This window comes from Phodopus roborovskii, unplaced genomic scaffold (assembly GCF_943737965.1).
Source record: "Phodopus roborovskii unplaced genomic scaffold, PHOROB, whole genome shotgun sequence".
Lineage (NCBI taxonomy): Eukaryota > Metazoa > Chordata > Mammalia > Rodentia > Cricetidae > Phodopus > Phodopus roborovskii.
The window spans coordinates 6,766,099-6,784,987 of record NW_026125540.1 but is presented as its reverse complement, the minus strand read 5'-3'; the positions used below and the strand labels follow the sequence as shown (position 1 = coordinate 6,784,987).

Here is an 18,889-nt window from a genome sequence, read left to right as displayed (position 1 = left end):
CGCTCACCCACCGCACCCTGGGGCACCAGGGACACACAATGATCTCTGGATGCTAAGCCGCACCGGGAAGTTCTTGCAGCCGGTTCTGAGGAAGGGGCGGACAAGGATGGGACGGCAGTACCCCTCTCCCCGGAGGCCGACACTGCCCGCCGCTGAACCACGCCGCTCAGGAAGTCAGGGGGGACCCGGGTGCGGGGCTCGTGGCTGCGGGACGCGCTACTTACCGGGCCGGGCGGCGGCCACCGTCCCTAGCGGGTCCCGGGCGCAGCACAACTTGCTGTCTTTCCCTGGCGGGGACAGAGAGGCACGGAGAACCGTCCTTCTCGCCTTAGCCACTATCGAGACGGAGATCCGGATGACTCTGGAGAGCCGGGGTGGAGGGTCAGGAGGACCCGGTCGGAGAGTCCGCCGGCTGTGGCCGTGCGGCCCGGGAGCACCACGGATGCCGGCTCCAGCTTTGGCAGGCAAGGCACGCGCCGCCTCCTCCCCGCCCTCCCCTTTCCGCTGTCCCCTCCCCTTGGCCCCGCCGCGCAATCCTGGACGCGCGAGAGTGGGGGCGGCAGACAGACTGAGAAATCAGGGAGAAAGTTGCTTGCCTTCTCCGCAGCTTCTCGGGGGCGCTGAGGCCACACCCTACCACTGTGTTCTTTTCTGGGTCAAACACTGGGGTCTGGGGCTGCAGTGTTCCCGCAGCCTTTGAGGAGACTGGGGTGGGAAGTAGCCTCAGAGCGGGTAGCGTGATGTCCGTAAGCTTTAAGGAGCTGTTGAGAAGTGATCACTTTGGAGGACAGAGACCACGAAGGGTGTGGACCATGAGGAGGCTGGGCATGCCACCCGAGGCTGCTGGCTTCACTGGGGGACAAGCCAGAGAGAGAGAAGGCTGGCGACTCCTTCAGCCAGCCTCCCCCAACAGCTGCACACCTTTTAGAACCTCTTTCAAGACATTTCTCTTCTTCTTCCTGGTGTTCCCCACTCCCTTCCCGCCTCCTTCCCCCCATCCTTCCCTTCTTCTTACCCTCTCCATCCCTCACCCACAATCAAGTTTTATAATCTACACAACCTTTGGATTTCCTTTCTGAAAATCAGCCCCCTTTGATTTCTCCTCTGGACCTGCCGGGGTTCTGACTTGCCACCAGCATTTAGCCCTTTGGAAGCAGCTGCTGCGCTCTGTAGGTAACTGACTAACCCCTGGACCCTCCACTGAGGACAGTTATTTTAGGAAGCTACCATCTGGGAACGGAAACTTTTGAAGTACATACTTTCCCAGATACAGATTTTGTGATGTGCCTTTTCAAAGTAGTTGGAAGTAATAAATGGGCGAGAATTTATTTCATAATAAAATTTCAAGTGCACCATTTAATTAGGTAGCATCCCCTGGGGACAGGGGTTGTTTCATGATTGTTTGAAAGGGTCTGAGTGATTGATCCAAGCCTGTCCTCTGTAAGACTATGATGTAGGTAGTGAGTCTCCCAGAAAAACAGTGCAGCACACGATAAGCTTTCTCACTAAATTCCAAGAAGGGCAAAGAACAGTTCCCAGGAGACATTCGGCAAAGTCTGGAGATTTTTTTTTCTTGGTAACCATGACCCATGCCTGGGAAGGCACTACTGGTAGCTAGTCCATAAAAGCCAGGGATCCTGATCAGTACAGTACACCGGGCACACCCAGAATAATCCAGCTTGAGGTGTGAACAGGGTCAAGACTGCAGGGGTCTGTTTCAAAATGAATCCAGAGGTCTAGATCTGAAGTTTTCCTTCTTTAATTTATGTTTCAAGTTTTCTTGTGCAAATCACCAGTTGCTGAGTGTGGGTGGTAGCCATATGACTGGTCTGACTCCTAGCTAAGTATCCCCCTCACCCCCTAGCCCCCCCCCACCCCACCCATGCTCTCACACATCTCCTATCTACATAATGTGGAGGTAGCAGATACCAACATAGACAAATTATATAGTGTCAGCCAGACTCAACCACCCACCCACGAATACTCACACACTACCTACTAGAGAACTTGTCTAGGATACTTTCTCAAGCTTAGGGAAACTTTTGATAGTGACAAGTGCAGATTCTTTCATTACTGTGTATCAGAACACTAGGTTTATGGGTAGATGGCTTCATCTAATTCTCAACAAAAGGGAGGGCAAAGCTATGAAGGTAGTTACTATTTTACAGAGAAACAAGTGATTTACTAGAAAGCATTTGGTTAAAATATGAACTTATAAAAATTATCTCATTATTTGTATCCTATTAACTGGTATAACTATCATCAGAGAGATTTAATTAATATAAGAAATGAACAAGTCAAAAACTGTGAATCCTATAAGACCCAAATATTAATTAAGTAGAATCAGGTGGGCTATATTTCCTGGGATGACATTCCAATGTGAGAGAATTTAGACAATGACTGGCCTGCCTGAGTCTGTTACCTCTTTCCTAATACAGTTTGAAACAATTACATTTAATGTTTCTGAACCTTAAGAGTTCTCCAATCTTAGAGAAGGGAGTAAGGAGTCATCCAATCAGGTATCACACTCAAAGCAGAATCTAAAAATCACAACTCTTTAGTGCCCCTTTTATTCCACCATATAATTATCTTCTCAAACTATAACATCTTCTGAATTACCTCCAGGTTCTAGCCTGGATACTTTTCATGCACATGCATTATAATATCTTGAAAAACCTTTGCATTTGATTTGCATCATCAAAGGATCTTTAAGTTACATCACAGCCAGAAGTTCCCACATAGCAGCTGCTTCTGCACCTCTCATTCCAGGTTCCAGAGCCGAGCGTTTGGCTAGCAGTCCTATTGAATCACAAGATGAGATCTGAAGGTAAGAGCATATGGAAGACTGTAGGCATTTATGAGAACACTTTTGGTTTAGCTGTTCAATGTTAATTCCCAATCCCACATTCTTAGTTCAACAGATGCTTTTCTAGCTTCCTTTAAATTTAGTGGTTGTACTTGACTCCCTTTTAGCCAATGAATCTAAGGAGAACTTGGGAAAACCATTCTTTGCTTTAAGTCAGGATGCTTGGGAGAACATTTCTTCCACCTTCCTGGTTCTCATTCTTAAAGCATGAAATATTTGGCATTACAATGGTCTTGTATTCACCAGGATGGGGAGGGTGAGAGACATGACCCAACACCTTCCCACTGTCAGCTGTTTACCTCCTTTTGAATTTCCTTTTTGCTAAAATCACGATTGTGTGCCACCAGGCCCAGATGCTCATGAGTATTTCTAAGTAAACAATAAAGTCTTAATATGGTTTAAGTCACCATAAGTTGCATTTTTTCTTCTATTAACTATGTCTCTAATTAAGCACTGTAGATAATATATGTGCTCAGTGATAAGAAATACACCTCAGTCAACACAGTGGATAGAGGCTCAACAACTGAACAAGAACGGAAGAATTAAAGTACAAATCAACATCATGTGATTATTATACTTGCTGTAGCACAAGTGGAACTTCCTTTTTAAAGGTATGCTATGTTTGGTTACTGATGCAGAGATGAAACTCAGGGACCAGAACTAAACATTTCTGGCTACTGGAGAGAGGAATAGAAGATATTTTTAAAGTAAATTTTTATTTAAATTAAAGACAATCTTATTTTACATACCAATCCCAGTTCCCTCTCCCTCCCATCCTCTCATGCCCCCCACCAACCCCCATCTTACTCCCCATCTACTCCCCAGGGAGGGGTGAGGCCTCTCATGAAGGATCATCAAAGTCTGTCACATCATTTGGGGCAGGACCTAGGCCAACCTCCATGTGTCCAGGCTGAGAGAGTATCCCTTCATGGGGAATGTGCTCCCAAAGTCCATTTGTGCAATAGGGATAGATACTGGTTCCACTGTCAGAGGTCCCATAGATTGCCCAGGTCTCCTAGTGACACCCATGTTCAGGGATCCTGATTCAGTCCTATGCTGGTTCCCCAGCTGTCAGATTGGGATCCATGAGTTCTCACTTGCTCAAGTCAGCTGTGTCTGTGGATTTCCCCAGCATGGTCTTGACCCCTTTTCTCATCACTCCTCCCTGTCTGCAACTACATTCCAGGAGTTCAGCTCAGTATTTAGCTGTGGGTGTCTGTTTCTGCTTCCATCAGCTACTGGATGAAGACTCTATGATGGCATACAAGGTAGTCATCAATATCATTATAGGGGAAGGACACTTAAGGTAGCCTCTCTACTATTGCTTAGAATCTTAGCTGGGATTGTTCTTGTAGATCTCTGAACATTTCCCTAGTTCCATATTTCTCTTTAAGCCTATAATGGCTCCTTCTATTAAGGTATCTCTTTCCCTGCTCCCCTTCTCTATTCTTCCCTCTACTCGACTTTCCTGATCAGAGAAGATTTCTTTAGCTTACATCTGTCTAGCAGGGTCAACTTTGTTTCCTGATCCCATCTTCCTTATCTTTCTCTCTTAAGAAAGCGGTAAAACCTCAACTCTCTAAATCCAGCCTACACTTAGGGTTAAGTGGCCACGGCATGGCTCTGAGAAGTGGAGATGGTAGAATCATCACATATGCATTTCTGTGGGCCACAAATGGATTTGATGATACCTTAACCTCACAGCACCCATGTTTTGGTCATGTGACAGGTATGATGACAAAATTTTACACAGTGGGAATGGGGATGCAGAATATGAAAAAGAATTAGGATTCTTAATGCCTTATGTAGAACATGGAATTATGTCTGACTTTCTGGAGGAGGATGTCAGCAAGCTTTTCTGGGCTCGGTCAGTGTTAGTGTGTTCTTTTAGTCAAGCAGTTGGCATTGTAGCAAAGCATGAGGAACAGAGGGAGGAGGGAACAGTGCAGGGAGTGAGTGCATGGGTTCTCGAGCCAATGGTGAAGGAGCATGGTGGACAGACATCTTCTACAGAGTATATTTGAAAGAACAGCCTTTTCTGAAAAGGATGGCAATAGAAACTGGAATAGCCTTAAAACAATTTATGCAACTGAGCCCTGTGGACAATGTAGAGATGGAAGTTCTCAGTAATGAAGAATTATCCCATACAAAAAGTTTCCCATGATGTGCAGGCAGGAAGACTGACTGTAGGTACCAAAGAAAACTGAGACAGGAGAGGTGCTGACAGGACCAGAAAAGAGAGGCTATTCCCTGCCATAGAGCGCATCAGTTCTTCATCAGCAAGGAAACACACTGTCTTCCTGAACAGTACTGAGGGACAGCCTATCAGATGCTTGACGGCTGGACAACTGCACCTACATTTTACAGCACTGAAGCAGTGACCAAGATTTACCATATATACTTTGAGGTTACAACGCCCTTCCTGTCTCTCATTCTGCAATAATCCTTCTGCTTCCCAGATCCCAGATTTGAAAGGATACTGTGAAAGTATCTTATTCCATTCTGTCCTGGCCCCTGTTTGAAGTCACGTGAGCAATACTAACATGCCATGCATACCCTTATCATCGTTACACCAACTGGGGAGGCCCATTCCATTTCCTATGGATTTTCTTTAATGTTTTCATAGACTCAAAGTCACCTTACTCCAGAGGAGTTGTATTTGCCTAGTTATGTATAATTTTTAAACATAGTGGTTTATGTGACTATATTCCCTGGGAACTCTCATGGATATAATGAGCATGCCATTCTCTGACCTGCTCCCAGTAGAGCTGTCTGCATTATTCATTCAAAGTTTGCAAATTACTTTGGAAATGTAAAATGTCATGCAATTTCTATATATTATTCCGTTATACATTGAAGGAGCACACAAATTTTAAATCAATAATTTATTCATAACTTGGAAAATGTGAAGTACTAAATCACATTGAATGCACTAAGGGCTTTACATTGAGCTGTCAAAGTAGGAAATGACCACAGTACCTACTTGTATCTACATGGCCAGTACATTGTACATAGTTAGGTTTCTAAAGAATCAGTGTTCTTGTGCTCCTTTAGAATTATCCTTTCGCTATCATTTTAGGAGTTCTCTGTTTTCTGTTTGGTATTTGTTTCCTTACAATACATAAAATATATGCATTTTGTGATTATGATGATTGAAAGAGATAAAAATTGTTGCTACATTCTATGGGGTTTTAAGGCAGTGTATTGTCAAATATTCTAGGCTGGCCTTGAACTCACAGCAGTTCTGCCTCAGTCTTCCGGGCACTGAGGTAAAAGGTACTTACCATCATTCCCTGAAAGGACTGGTTTTTATGCATAGTAATAAAAGCTATCAAGCATTTGTAATGTCTGAGAATTTTGAAATCTTAATTCTCCCCATCACAATAATAAAAAAAAAATGTGTGGACCAATGCATTAGTAGGCTGATTTAACAAAAGAAAGTTGTTATCAATTGGAAACTTGGTATCATAATTCCCCCAAAGGACTGGTTTTCCTTAAGGAAATAGTTTCCTGTTTTAGTTGTAGTGAAATGGAAAAGTTCTTCCCAGCTCTCTGATTTCCTTCAAATCCTGGCAGCTGCACTCAAGCCTGTCCCCTGAACCGATGGAAGAGTCAGGATAGGCAAAGTACAGTCGGTGGGTCTCCCACACCAGCAGGGATCTCTGAAGCCAAGAGAGTCCTTCTGTGATCACACTGTAGAGCCCAAGAGCAGTCAGTGGACACATCTGCCATGCTCAGGGGTCAAGTCAAAGACACATTTGCCCCTCATGAAGTAACGGGCCTCAATTAGCTACCAACAGTGAGATGGACGATACTTTAGGCTCTACCTGTGACTTTATCCTCAATTTGTTCAGATTTTGGTTGTAGAATTTTATTATTCACTGCCCCACTTCAGAGCCCCCACGAGAGTGATAACAAAATCAATATTATCACATTCATTTAAGCATTACTTTTTTTGGTGACCAGTTTGCTGGAAGCACCAGAGCAGCAAGCCTAATGAGACACAGAGGAAACAAGGAAATTAACTCTCTAAGATGACATTGGGCTCAACCGCCAAAAATTGTATCTTAAATGCTATACTTGGTTGACTTGCCAACTGGAGTGAACGCGCGAATGGAAATGGAATGGCATTTGGCTAGTTATGTCTCCGAAGATCAATATCTCTACATGGTAAAAGCTAAATAGTGCAGGCGATGTGACAAGAGCAGAAGATACACGGATAAAAATAGAGTTTGGAGCAGGATACAGCATCAAATGTGTCAGCAGCTAGACACTAGGGTGGGCAAGGGAGAGCAGACAGAAGAAAGGGGGGACAAGAAAACGGGGCTGAGAGGGACCCACAGTTTCTGTTTTTACCTGAACGTATTTAGGCCTCACAGGGCCTAAAGGCCTAGCATTAAAAAAATGTCTCTGAACCCTAGGAGGCCTACCTTGGCCTCATAGCTCATGTCTTTATTGAGGGAGGTACCTACATTGCTCCTTTATTGGAGAAACCCCTCACTGTGCTGTGGGTCTCAGATCTGTCTCACACAGACTCCAAGATGGGGAGACCGCAGGAGGCGATCAGTCCAGAAAATGACAAGGGGGAAGTTCGCTCTTTATACCTTCATTAAAGCCCCCTCAAAAGGAAGCACAGGCTACAGGAACCTATAGCCCCTCCCTGCAGAGTGTCCCATACTGGCACCTAATTAGAAAGTTGTCTGCTGCCTTGGTGAACAGCCAGGTTGAGTCATCTCCCCAGACCCTCCCTTATCTTGTGCCTCTTGCCCAGGCTGCCCTTGGAAGCTGAGTCTTGGTTCTTCTCTCTGGGCATTTTCAGTTTTCCCCAATTTTTATCAATGTTGTTAATGCTCATCCTTAGGGAAGAAGGGCATGGACAAGGGTACCATAAAAGTCTCTTCCCCTGCCACTGCTCAACCAAACAAACATTTCTCATGATTTCAGATATGGGCATGCCTTCCTCAAATGTTAGCTGACTGTATAACAGGTGTTCTATTCTTTTAAGCTACAAAATAGCTGCTGGAGAGATGGCTCAGTGGTTAAAAGCACAAGCTGCTCCAATACCCACATGGTGTTCACAAGTCCCAGGGGATCTGATTCCTGTGATACATAGATATACATGCAAGAAAAGCACCTATATACACATATGAGTATGTATGTATGTATGTATGTATGTATGCATATACATCATTATACTTATTCTGGGCTGGAAAATGGTTTAGTCAGTAACAAGCTTACTACGCAAGCTTGAGGTACCCACTTAGAAAGAGCAGTGAGCCAGGGCTTGGTGCAGAGCGGAGACTGGAATCTTGCTGGGGCTTACTGGATTTAGCCCAAACACAAATAATAAGCTCCAGGTTGTGTGAAAAAAGTTATGGATGTAGAGAAAGACACTTAACATTTACATCTGGCACACAGTACATTTCATCTATTTAGCATGCATCTTATCTCATTTTAGAGAGATATCTAAAGCTAAAGTATTCAAAATAGGAAGTCCACATAATGATATTTTCAGACAGAACACATAAATCTATAGTTTCCTACAAAAATCAGAACCAACTTCTGACCATTGTAATCAAAATGAAAAATGTTTGGGGGAAAGGATATCATATGGGGAGTCAAAATTCAGGGTCTGGACAAACTGATAACGACTCAGAAACTACTTGTAATTTGTTTATTATTTATTTATTTATATGATAGTCAGAGCCTTTACCCAATAACATCATTAGAGAACATGGCCCATCACTTTTGGGAGAGATGGTCACATTTGTCTTAGTTCCTAGTGAAGGCTTGAAGGAATGCTGACCCTGGGATTGGATTGAGTTTCCAGTAATATTGTGAGCCTGTTTCTTGGTACTAGAAGCCCTCTAGTGTCCAAAATATGGCAAAGGGGGATTATCTTCCCGAATTTTTCCGCTAGGAGTGAAGGTACTAATTGGACTACAGCCTAAAGACTTCTCTGGTGATAATAGACTAGCCTCCCAAATGCCTCTCTACTCAGATCATTTTAACCTGAGATGTGTAGTTTAGTATAGATGTGTTGACAATATCAATAAACCAAGGGTCACAAGCACTTCTCTTCTATAAATGCATTTCTCTCTCTCTCTCTCTCTCTCTCTCTCTCTCTCTCTCTCTCTCTCTCTCTCTCTCTCTCTCTCTCTCTCTCTGTCTCTCAGAAAGGGTCAATCTGCATAGCCCTGGCTGTTCTGAACCTCTCCATGTAGACCAGGATGGCTTTAAACTCAGAGATTCACCTGCTTCTGCCTCCAGAATGCTGGAATTAAAGGTATGCACAACCATACCCAATTTACAAATGCATTATTAATTACTATTTTTATTCTTTTTGTTTTTGTTTTAACCTGTGGGGGGGGGCAAGTCTTTCAGAGTTGTGATACTTAACCAGAAACCACACATGTTACACTTACTGAGAATTTGTTACATTATTTATGTGGCAGCTGCTGTGTTGGTTAGAAACTATCAAGGATCTTATTTGAACATGGTTATAGCTCAGAAAAGAATTACAGGGAAGTGAGGGCACCCAGTTTTCTTGACTTGAAGAATATCATGATTCCGGTTAAAGGGAAGTGACAGAGGGTGAGCATCTCCTCTTTGAGCAATGCCCTCTAACTTGCATTTTACAATGTAAAGAAGAAAGGAGGAAGGCACAAAAAGATCCTGGTAAAATTTAAGCCTAGTTAGAAAGCAGGAACACACAGTTCTGGGCTTGATTTAGCTGCCAAATTGCTGTCTGACCTTGGACAAGTAACGCTATGAAATGAAGAATTGGATTATCCTGTTTCCTACTCCAAACACAGCAGGATGGCAACCAGAGAGCCATTGGACAGCAGTAACAAAATCCAAGAACTCTCAATGTGGCTTATTGACAATGGAGATATCATTCTCATAGTTCTAATGGGTGTGAAGTCTATCAGAAGATTCCACATCTACTGAAGCCAGCTTTCTTGCTCACAGACAGCAGCCATCCTATCTCTCTCCAGTTCACCTTATCTGACAGGAAAGGGGCTCCCTAGCTTTGCTCCCTCCTTCCATTCTTTCCTCCCTCTCTCCTTCCCTTCTTTCCTCCTTCCCTCCTTCTCTCCTTCCCTCCCTCCCTTTCATTCTCTTGCTGTGTCTGCACAGGACAGAAAGGGCAAGGGAGCTTTGTCTTTCTTTTTAATAAGCCCTGATTATAAAAGTGCTTCCTTCATACTTGTTCACCTCCTAAATGGCCCACTCCCAAATGTTAGTGTGCCCAGGACAATTAGACTGTGTAATGAGATGGACAAGGTGATCACCTTGGCCCATCAGGCTGGTATCAGATTTCTTGCCATAGTATGTCTGTTAGGAGTAAGTTTTTTTTCCTGCGGACCTGGGCCCAGAGCCGTGTCACCCCCAAATAACACACAGAGATTCTGTATTAGATATAATTCTGTTGGCCAATTACTTGTTTCTTATTGGCTAGCTCTGTCTTAAGTATTAACCCATTTCTATTAATCTAAGTATTTCCACGTGGACTCATCTTACCGGAGAGTGGGGCCAGTGTCTGCTCTCTCCAATCTCTACATACTGACCCCTCCTTACTACTTCCTCTTTTCTCCTTGCCTCCTAGTCCCTCCCATCTTCCTTTCCTATTGGCCAACAGTGCTTTATTCATTAACCAATAAGAGAAACATATTTACAGAATGACATCTCCCATCAGTATGTCAGTAAAGTCATATGAGGAAACCTTGAAAGTTCAACAACCCAGGAGAGATCCTGCATCCGGGTGCCATAGAAGAGACTATTCTTAGGGAGATATAACACATCTATGAACCTCAGAAAGGGATCCACAGCAGACCAAAGTAACTATTGCACCAAAGTCCAGCTTGATGAAACTATTAGTTTTAATTGGGATCACTAAAGGAATACAAGCAAGGGGTTACTTAAAGGAGCATGGGTGACTCAAAAACAGTTGTATCTCCAGAAAGCTGAGCCCCACACAGCTAACAAACCATGAAAGCTGAAACCACCACCATCCAGATATTTGCACAAATAGCAGACAGCTCTATGCAGCCAAGGAATCACTACATAGTTAGGGTGATCATTTCTCTTCCCCAGCAATAGTTTATTCCTTCTACAGAGCTGGAGAGGGATCTTGAGGATCTTGCAAGTTGTTATCTTCCCAAGTAACACTGTTGATCTCAGTCTCACACTTCCCTACACACACCAAAGGGGATGCTTTGTCTGGAGGGATCTGTTCTAAGACACAGGGACACACCATTTTGTCATATACTAACCTTTCCTGTATGTCTTATTTCTCCATTGTGTAGAAAAAAATAAAAAAAAATTTTTTTTGCTTTTTTTTAAGGCCATAATAATAATAATGGTATTGTTGTAATGGTAGCAACCACTCAGTGCTAGGGGATTAAGACAATCTTTTTTCTCAATGTTTCTTCAAGTTCTCAATTCAGATCATGGGTTTTAATTTTTTTCTGCTAGCCAGTTTCTACAGAATTCTTATACCACTGTATTGGAATTTGTACAGTAAAAGACAGTCCAGCATACTTAAACCTACATTTAAAAACTATGTATTGAGGCTAAAGAGACAGTTCAGTGGTTAAGAGCACTTGGGCTATAGCAAAGGACCCAGGTTCACATGGTGGCTCACAACCATCTGTAACTCCAGTTGCAGGGAATCCAGGCCCCTCTTCTGTCATCCCTGAGGCTCCAGGCACACACATGGTACATAGACATACATGAAATTAAAATAGTCACACACATAAAATAAAATCTAAAAGAATTAAAAAAGAAAAAAATAACAATATATCAGTCTAAGAGAATTTAGGTAAGAGTAATTTGTCAGGTGCTTACAAGTCCCAAAACACAACCTGGCTCTATAACCTTAAATACATTTTTTTTTACTTAAAATATTTTTTGCCCAAATGTTTTTCCATGTCAAAGTATTAGATTAATAAGTAGAAGAAGGGTACAAGGTAACATAGTGGATTCCTGCCCTTACAAGTAGATTGGCCTGGATTTCATCTACCAAGATGTACTGCATCCACTCACTCACTGGTTTAATAATACATATGCATAGTGCTATTTTTAGAAAATAAATGAGATAATGTATGTAAAATGTTTGATGCATAATAATTACTCAATAAGTGATAGATAATATCTATCTTCCACCACCTTAGTAACATTTGGTAACAAAGAACACATCCAAACCCATCTAATCTATCCTTGTAAGATGCATTGTTATTAAGAAATAGGCAATCATCCAATAATCTATTGTTTTGCATGGTTTACTTTTGAATGGTAATGTTGATTTTATGTGTGAACATATGTGTGTTTCTGTGAAGCATGACATGACACTCACGTGTGGAGCTCAGAGAACGACTCACAGGAATCATCTCTCTCCTTCCATTCTATGGGTTTCAGGGATCAAACTCAGGCAGTCAGATTTGAAGCAAGTGCTTTTACATACTGAGACATCTCACTGGCTCTCTGTGATTCATATTAAAGGGAGAGTTCATCAAAAGCCCTGGATTTGGTTCCCAGCACCACATAAACCAGTCATAACCATGCATACCTGTAACCCAGCCTGAAGGAAATAAAGACAGTTGAGCAGTGGGGTCAGAAGCCCCAGGGAAACCTAGGCTACCTGAGATCCTTCTCTAAGTAAATAAATAAATTCCACCACATAAATAATCAGAATGCATCCCAATTTTAATCTGTTATTGCATTGGCAATATTAAAATGATGACCAGGAAAGAATTTTCCCATAATTGGCCTTCAATGCTCTGGTGTAGCTTAAAGGTTATTGGGCATAAGAAAGGAGAAAGAATAAATGTTTCCCCTGAGCTCTCAACATCTGAGTGAAGGCTTCAGAAGGCTGTCCTCTAATGAGGCTTTTGTTTCTCCAGCACTTCCTCTGAGTTGATCTTACCAATCCAGTTTAGCAGCTACCTAAAGCATCCTCCTAAGTAATCTGAGGATGGTCACTGAAATAACCCAGAAAGGTAAAAGGACTTTGGGTCCACAAAGAAAATGCATCCATGTGATCCTCAAAGTCCTTACGGAATGGTATTAGGTAGAAAACACAATAGTTCTTAGCTATTTTTATCAGTTCCAATAATTGTTCTTGAAAATGGCTATTGTGTGAGATACAAAGTAGTCTGTAAAAAATATCAGTGGTCTGAAGATCCTTTGTTTCTTATTTTAAATTTTTACTATAAAAAGTTTATTTAAACAGAAAAGGCTCACACACTGAAGTTAATCAGACTCAGGATGACAAAGTCAATGAACAGCTTCTATATATTAGAACAGCCATTCAGATCAGAAGCATGGAGCTTCACATTAGGTTTTATAATTTCAGTACCAAATATATATTTTATGCACTTACATTTCATTGTTCATGTTCAGTATTTCAAGATTAGAGATAGATCTGAATACTAAACATGAGGAAGTCTGCTAAAACAATACTAACTTTGAATTGATACAGAAATCCACATTGATTTCATATTGATCATTTCAATATGATCTCAAATGATCACTTATCATATTAATCATTTGAGAAGCCAAATGTTTTGTTCCCTTACTTACTTAAAAAAAATAAATCTTTCCTGGAAGAATTATAATAATGGATAAGGCAATTTGTTTCAATCCAAGAGTTTATTTAGTATTCAGACAAAGGCTGGGAAACACAATGTCTATTTCTCAACAGCGACACCTGCTGGGGTCTAAGAGGTATAGTTTAGCACTTCAAGGACCTCCTCCAACTAACTGGCAGGTCTAGAAGGAGCAGGAATGCCAGGCTAAGTCTTCAACTCTCACCTGCCCTCTGCTTGCAGATTTAAAGGTTATATTTCTCATTCTCACCAACATCGTAGGAAATAGAAGAGGCAGAAAATGGGAGATGAAATGTCAAGTCTATCAACTTTGTTTCCATTATTTGGTGGTTTAAAAACATTCTAATTTCCCTGACAGAAGAATTTCAATTAATATATGTAGATACACACACACACACACACACACACACACAGAGAGAGAGAGAGAGAGAGAGAGAGAGAGAGAGAGAGAGAGAGAGAGAGAGAGAGAGACTTATGACTGTCTGCTGTCTACTCTTCTCCATGGCTATAAATTTATCCCTCTGGTCCTTGAAGATGGGAAGGACTGAGTAACCCATACCCATACTAGTATATAGAAAGGGCAACAAAATAACTCCAGTCAAGTCTACTGATACTATTCAGGTAGAGAAGTGAACATCACCAACGATATTCTGTAGATGCCAGGCATCACATATTGTCACCCCAAACCTAAGCTAACCAGGGTGCATTAACGAAGACTGAGGCCAATTTACTAAATACCTGCAAAAGTATGCACCTGTCAATCCACGAAAAAGAAAAGAAAAATCAGAGAAACTTGCTGTACTAGATAATTTTATGTCAAGTTGGCATAAGCTAAAGTCATCTGAGAGGAGGAAACTCAATTGAGAAATAAGATCAAGCGGTAGGCAAGCCTGTAAGGCATTTTCTTAATTATTGATCAATGGGGGAGGGCCCAGCCTATTTGGATGGTGCCATCCCTCAGCTGGTGGTCCTGGGTTCTATTTTTTTTTAAAGGCAGGATTCCATGAGAAAGCCATAGGGAGTAAGCCACTAAGCAGCACTCTTCCATGCCCTCTGCATCCCTCCTGCTTCCAGGTTCCTGCCTGCCCTGTGTAAGGCCCTGTCTATCACCGACTTCCTTCAGGGATAGACCACAATGTGGAAGTATAAGCTAAATAAACCCTTTCCTCCCCAAGTTGCTTTCACTCATAGTGTTTCATCCCAGCAATAGAAACCCTAAGATACTGGCCCAAGGAATATTAGGATCAAATTCAGTATCCTGCATGGATCTTTGTGCTGCAAAGGGCAGTAGGAAAGAAAAATCTAGGGAAGTCAGTTTGGTGAAAGTTTGACATTACTTGATTAAATACCAGTGTCAGTTTCTTAGTGTGAACAAATGTATTACAGAAATATACCATTGACATGAGGGGACACCAACATGGACCAAGGCCATATGAGAGCTAACAGTGTTCTCTTTGTAATTCCCATACATTTACAAATACTCCAAAATGAAATTTTTATTTCAGAAATATTATTTTCTCTATGACCACCTCTCTCTGTTGTGTGTACTGAGGATTAACCCATGCTTTTGAGAAACACATTGCAGCTCAGTGTGTTCCCAGACAAGCGTTATCTCTCATCTAAGTTGCTATGCCAGTGTCTGGCAAGCAGGATTCTTTCCAACTAAGAGGAAACAGAGGGTTTTATTCTACTTATTCAAGTCAGAAGTGAGAAGCGGAGGGTCCAGCCACAGGGTTCTTATATGTCATTATGAGTTCTAACAGAAGTGATTGTACTGGGAATGACCGACACTGCCATGGCCTGCTTGACTTCATGTAGGTATGTTACCTCCCTTCTTCGTGTGAGGAATCAAGTGTTGATACCAGAATGATTGTTGAAAGAGAAAGAAAAAGGAACTGAAAATGATGAGTCAAAACTTGAGCATTTGTTCTCAGACTACACTGAAACCATCAAGTTCTCCCTGGCATGTAAAAAATCTCGGGCATCCTTCTAGGTGCAGCTGAAATGTCTTTGTGAATCTTTTCTCTCCACTCAGATGGCATCCCTTCATCTGTGCACATCCGTGGCCATTTTGAGTCATGGCAAAAGGGAAGTACAGACTGTACACACACAATTCATGTTAAATTACATATAAAATTCCTCTCCTTAATAATTTATCTTTCTATTCAAATTTAAATTTGATTGTCAAACATATTTTAATGAAAATGACTCTGTGGCTGACTATGTTAAATTACTTAGAAACCTCAAATCATAAAGCTTCCCCAGACCAGCCACTGAAGCTCGGAGTCACTGCCCTACACTTTGAGAAAAGCAAGTCTCCTCTGCTCCAGTGTGAGATAACATGGTTTCATTCTGTTAGCTTAAGAGTAGGCCCGTGCTTGGGAACTTGCAGGCCATCTTAAATCAGGCTCCTCAGAAGAGTCCTGGGACCTCACAAAGTCTACCCATCTACTGTCACTCCCTTCCCAGACTCTTCTCTGTGCTCATTCTCTACCAGCTTGAGTGACAGTGCCCATGGCCGGATGATTGAATTGCTTGTCCATAATGAACCAGTCCATCTCAGACCCCAGGCAGTTCTTTAACCAGACTGGCCTCAGTCTCCAAACCAAATCAGCTCAGAATCAGCCATTTACAATGCATATGTAAATCACTAAGGGTCACCTGCCTGTGGCTGGAAAGTGATTGACATTTGCTAAGCAGTCACTGTTGATGCTTTGCCTTCAAGTCTATGAGAGTCTCACCAGACTTAGGTCTTACTGTTTCTGGACAATTATTTCCTTAAGCTCACAGAATTGTGTCACATTAATATTTAAAATTAAAATCAATGATTGCTCTAGCACAGTAACAGAATGCTGCTGTAGAGTGTCATTGAATTGCTCGTTAATATTAATTTGCAGTTGTGGAGAAATGGCTTAACAACTGAGCTACACACACACACATATAATTTAAATATTGATTAACTGGGCCATAAATCTGTGCCCATGAAACAAATTGCTTCTAGCCTTCTGTGTTTTATTTTTGTGCTCCCTTAGCATTTGTAAAACTCATAATATTTTAGTAACGACATGCACATAGTTAGTAGCTTCACTGTCAGCAGATATTTGCCAGTTTTCTGATCAGCAAAAATTGGTTTTAGATTGATAAGTGTCATAAAATTCCCTGCTACATTTCTTACCTAAAATGTATCACATATCAATACACTTGGTATCAATAGCATCCTTACCAGCTGCAGTTAGTTCATTGGATATGTTTTAGGACTCTGAGGTTGACCTAAGAACTTGATTTTCCTTAGGACAGAATAATGAAGTAAACAGAGCCCAGGTTAGTAGGATATGTAATGTGAAATGTTTCTTTTTTTCCTTTCCCTCGATTATAGTTAGCAACTTGCAGAATGTTTACGATACTAACACGCACATCATGTCATGTTTGTGACACCACAGGAACAAGAAACACAAAGCAATGACTATGTTGGAATCCTAAAGAAGTGAAATAAAGCCAAAGCATTAGGATAGATGGCTGTGCCAGGGGGAGTGAGGGCAAGCAAGCAAAAAGCAAATGCATACTTCTTCCATGCCATTTCAAGTGGGCTACCAGGAGGGGGTGGCCAGATTTAGGGTGGGTCTTCCTGCTTCAGATCATCTGATTAAGCATTCTATTACTAGCATGTCGAGCAGCTTAGGTTTTAGTTGATTTCAGACATGGTCAAATAGACAACCAAGATTGGCTATCACAGGTTTCTTGTGCATGTGTCAGTCAAAAATGAAAAAACAAAGTCTGTAAATGTAGAAAATTTTTATATAGAGAGTTTTGTACTACCCACAATTACAGATATCTACTAGAGATTCTATAGGTTATCCCTTGGCGATAAAGTGAGAACTACCATATTGTCAAAATGTATCTATTAGCCAGGCAGCAGTGGAGCACAACTTTAACCCCAGCACTGGGGAAGCAGAGGCAGGCAGATCTCTGAGTTTGAGGCCAGCCTGGTCTACAGAGTGAGTTTGAGAGCAGCCAAAGAAACCCTATCTCAAAAAAAAAAAAAAAGTACCTATTAATGCTGTACCTTTTAAAATTAAAGTCTTAATTTAAGAGTTGAAATAGTGAATTTAATTCAATATCAATATACCAAATTTAAAAACAAAAGCATTCACTTTATTGAGATGTACAGATATACTGTTAAATTTTCTTTTACTTGTCATGTATTTTCTGTGCTGTGTGACCTGCTTTTCCTTGTCCTTTCTAAATTTGGGATAAGAAAATGTAACATGATTAATAAAAGACCCAAAGACAGCTATTGGGGTTCAAACTGAAGATCAGAGAAGCAAAGCAGCCAGCCAGTAGCTCTTGCCTCTACCTCAAACCAAAATAGGCGATCCCATCCCCCCCCCCCCACACACACACGAATCCTCAGAGTGCACTACTCTCCACCAAACTTCAGACTGCAATCCTGAGTTCCTGTCTCCTCCCACCTTATGTTCCTCTCTCTACCCAGCCATAGAACTCCTGTCTCCACCTCCATAATGCTGGGATTAATGGTGTGTGATCCCAAGTGTTGAGCTCACCTTTGGGTGAGTTCTGTTTCTCTTTAGGACTAGATCAATTTCGTGTAGCTGTGTGACCTTGAACTAACAGATTCATCTGTCTCCCAAGTCCTGGGATTAAAGGTGTGATCACCACCACCTGTCTCTATGGCTGTGGCTAGCTTTGCATTTTCATCCCCAGTGGCTTTATTAAGTCATATGTATCACCATAAGATTTCAATCATCAGGATTTGATTCAATCCTTGTCTTCACCTTTGCACATCTTCACACCATTGAAAATGGCAAAGTCATCTATCCTTCATCTGTTCAAAAATTTCGATGTGGTTCTTAGAGATTCTGGGAAAAGACCTAGAACCTATTTTTCTCCAGCAACTTTGACTTAGATTGTGTGTAATACATTGAAACCATTAATGTAGAAAAGAGGCTTTCCGATTCCTTACCTTTTCTTGTAAATAGCATCACCCGGCTATTTTATTTCTACCACAACTTCCAACATGTGTCTCTTTCTAACCCCTTTCATAAATCTAATTGCCTAATTTGGGTCCCTGACATCTTACTGTTAACTCACCTCCCTCCCAGTTACAATCAATCTCCACCGACTACTAAAGTTAATTGGTTCTTACCCTTCTACTCCCTGTGCTAGCTCTGTGACTAATATCCTTACTACCTAGTTGGATTTTGCACCTTTCTTATATGGATTACTTTCTTACCTGTCTCACAAACCACAAATTTATAGTTATTACATTGACTAGAAATAACTCTCCTGAGTTGTATGCTGTCAGGTTGGGTCTGTAAATCATGGTATCTTAATCAATAGATGGGAATGCAGCCAAAGTGTGCTTGTGTCCAGACTCTGAATGTTGTGCAAAAGC

The 18,889-nt window shown here is 41.7% G+C and overlaps 1 protein-coding gene across 1 annotated transcript in view; it reads right to left on the bottom strand.

Moving 5' to 3' along the window:
• Lhfpl6 (LHFPL tetraspan subfamily member 6) overlaps positions 1-482 on the bottom strand; it is a 193,420-nt gene extending 192,938 nt beyond the window's left edge. The window contains exon 1 of the mRNA XM_051176920.1: positions 225-482. The gene's annotated coding sequence lies outside the window, so the exon portion shown is untranslated. The remainder of the gene's footprint in view (positions 1-224) is intronic.
• Between the last annotated feature and the right edge of the window lie 18,407 nt (positions 483-18,889).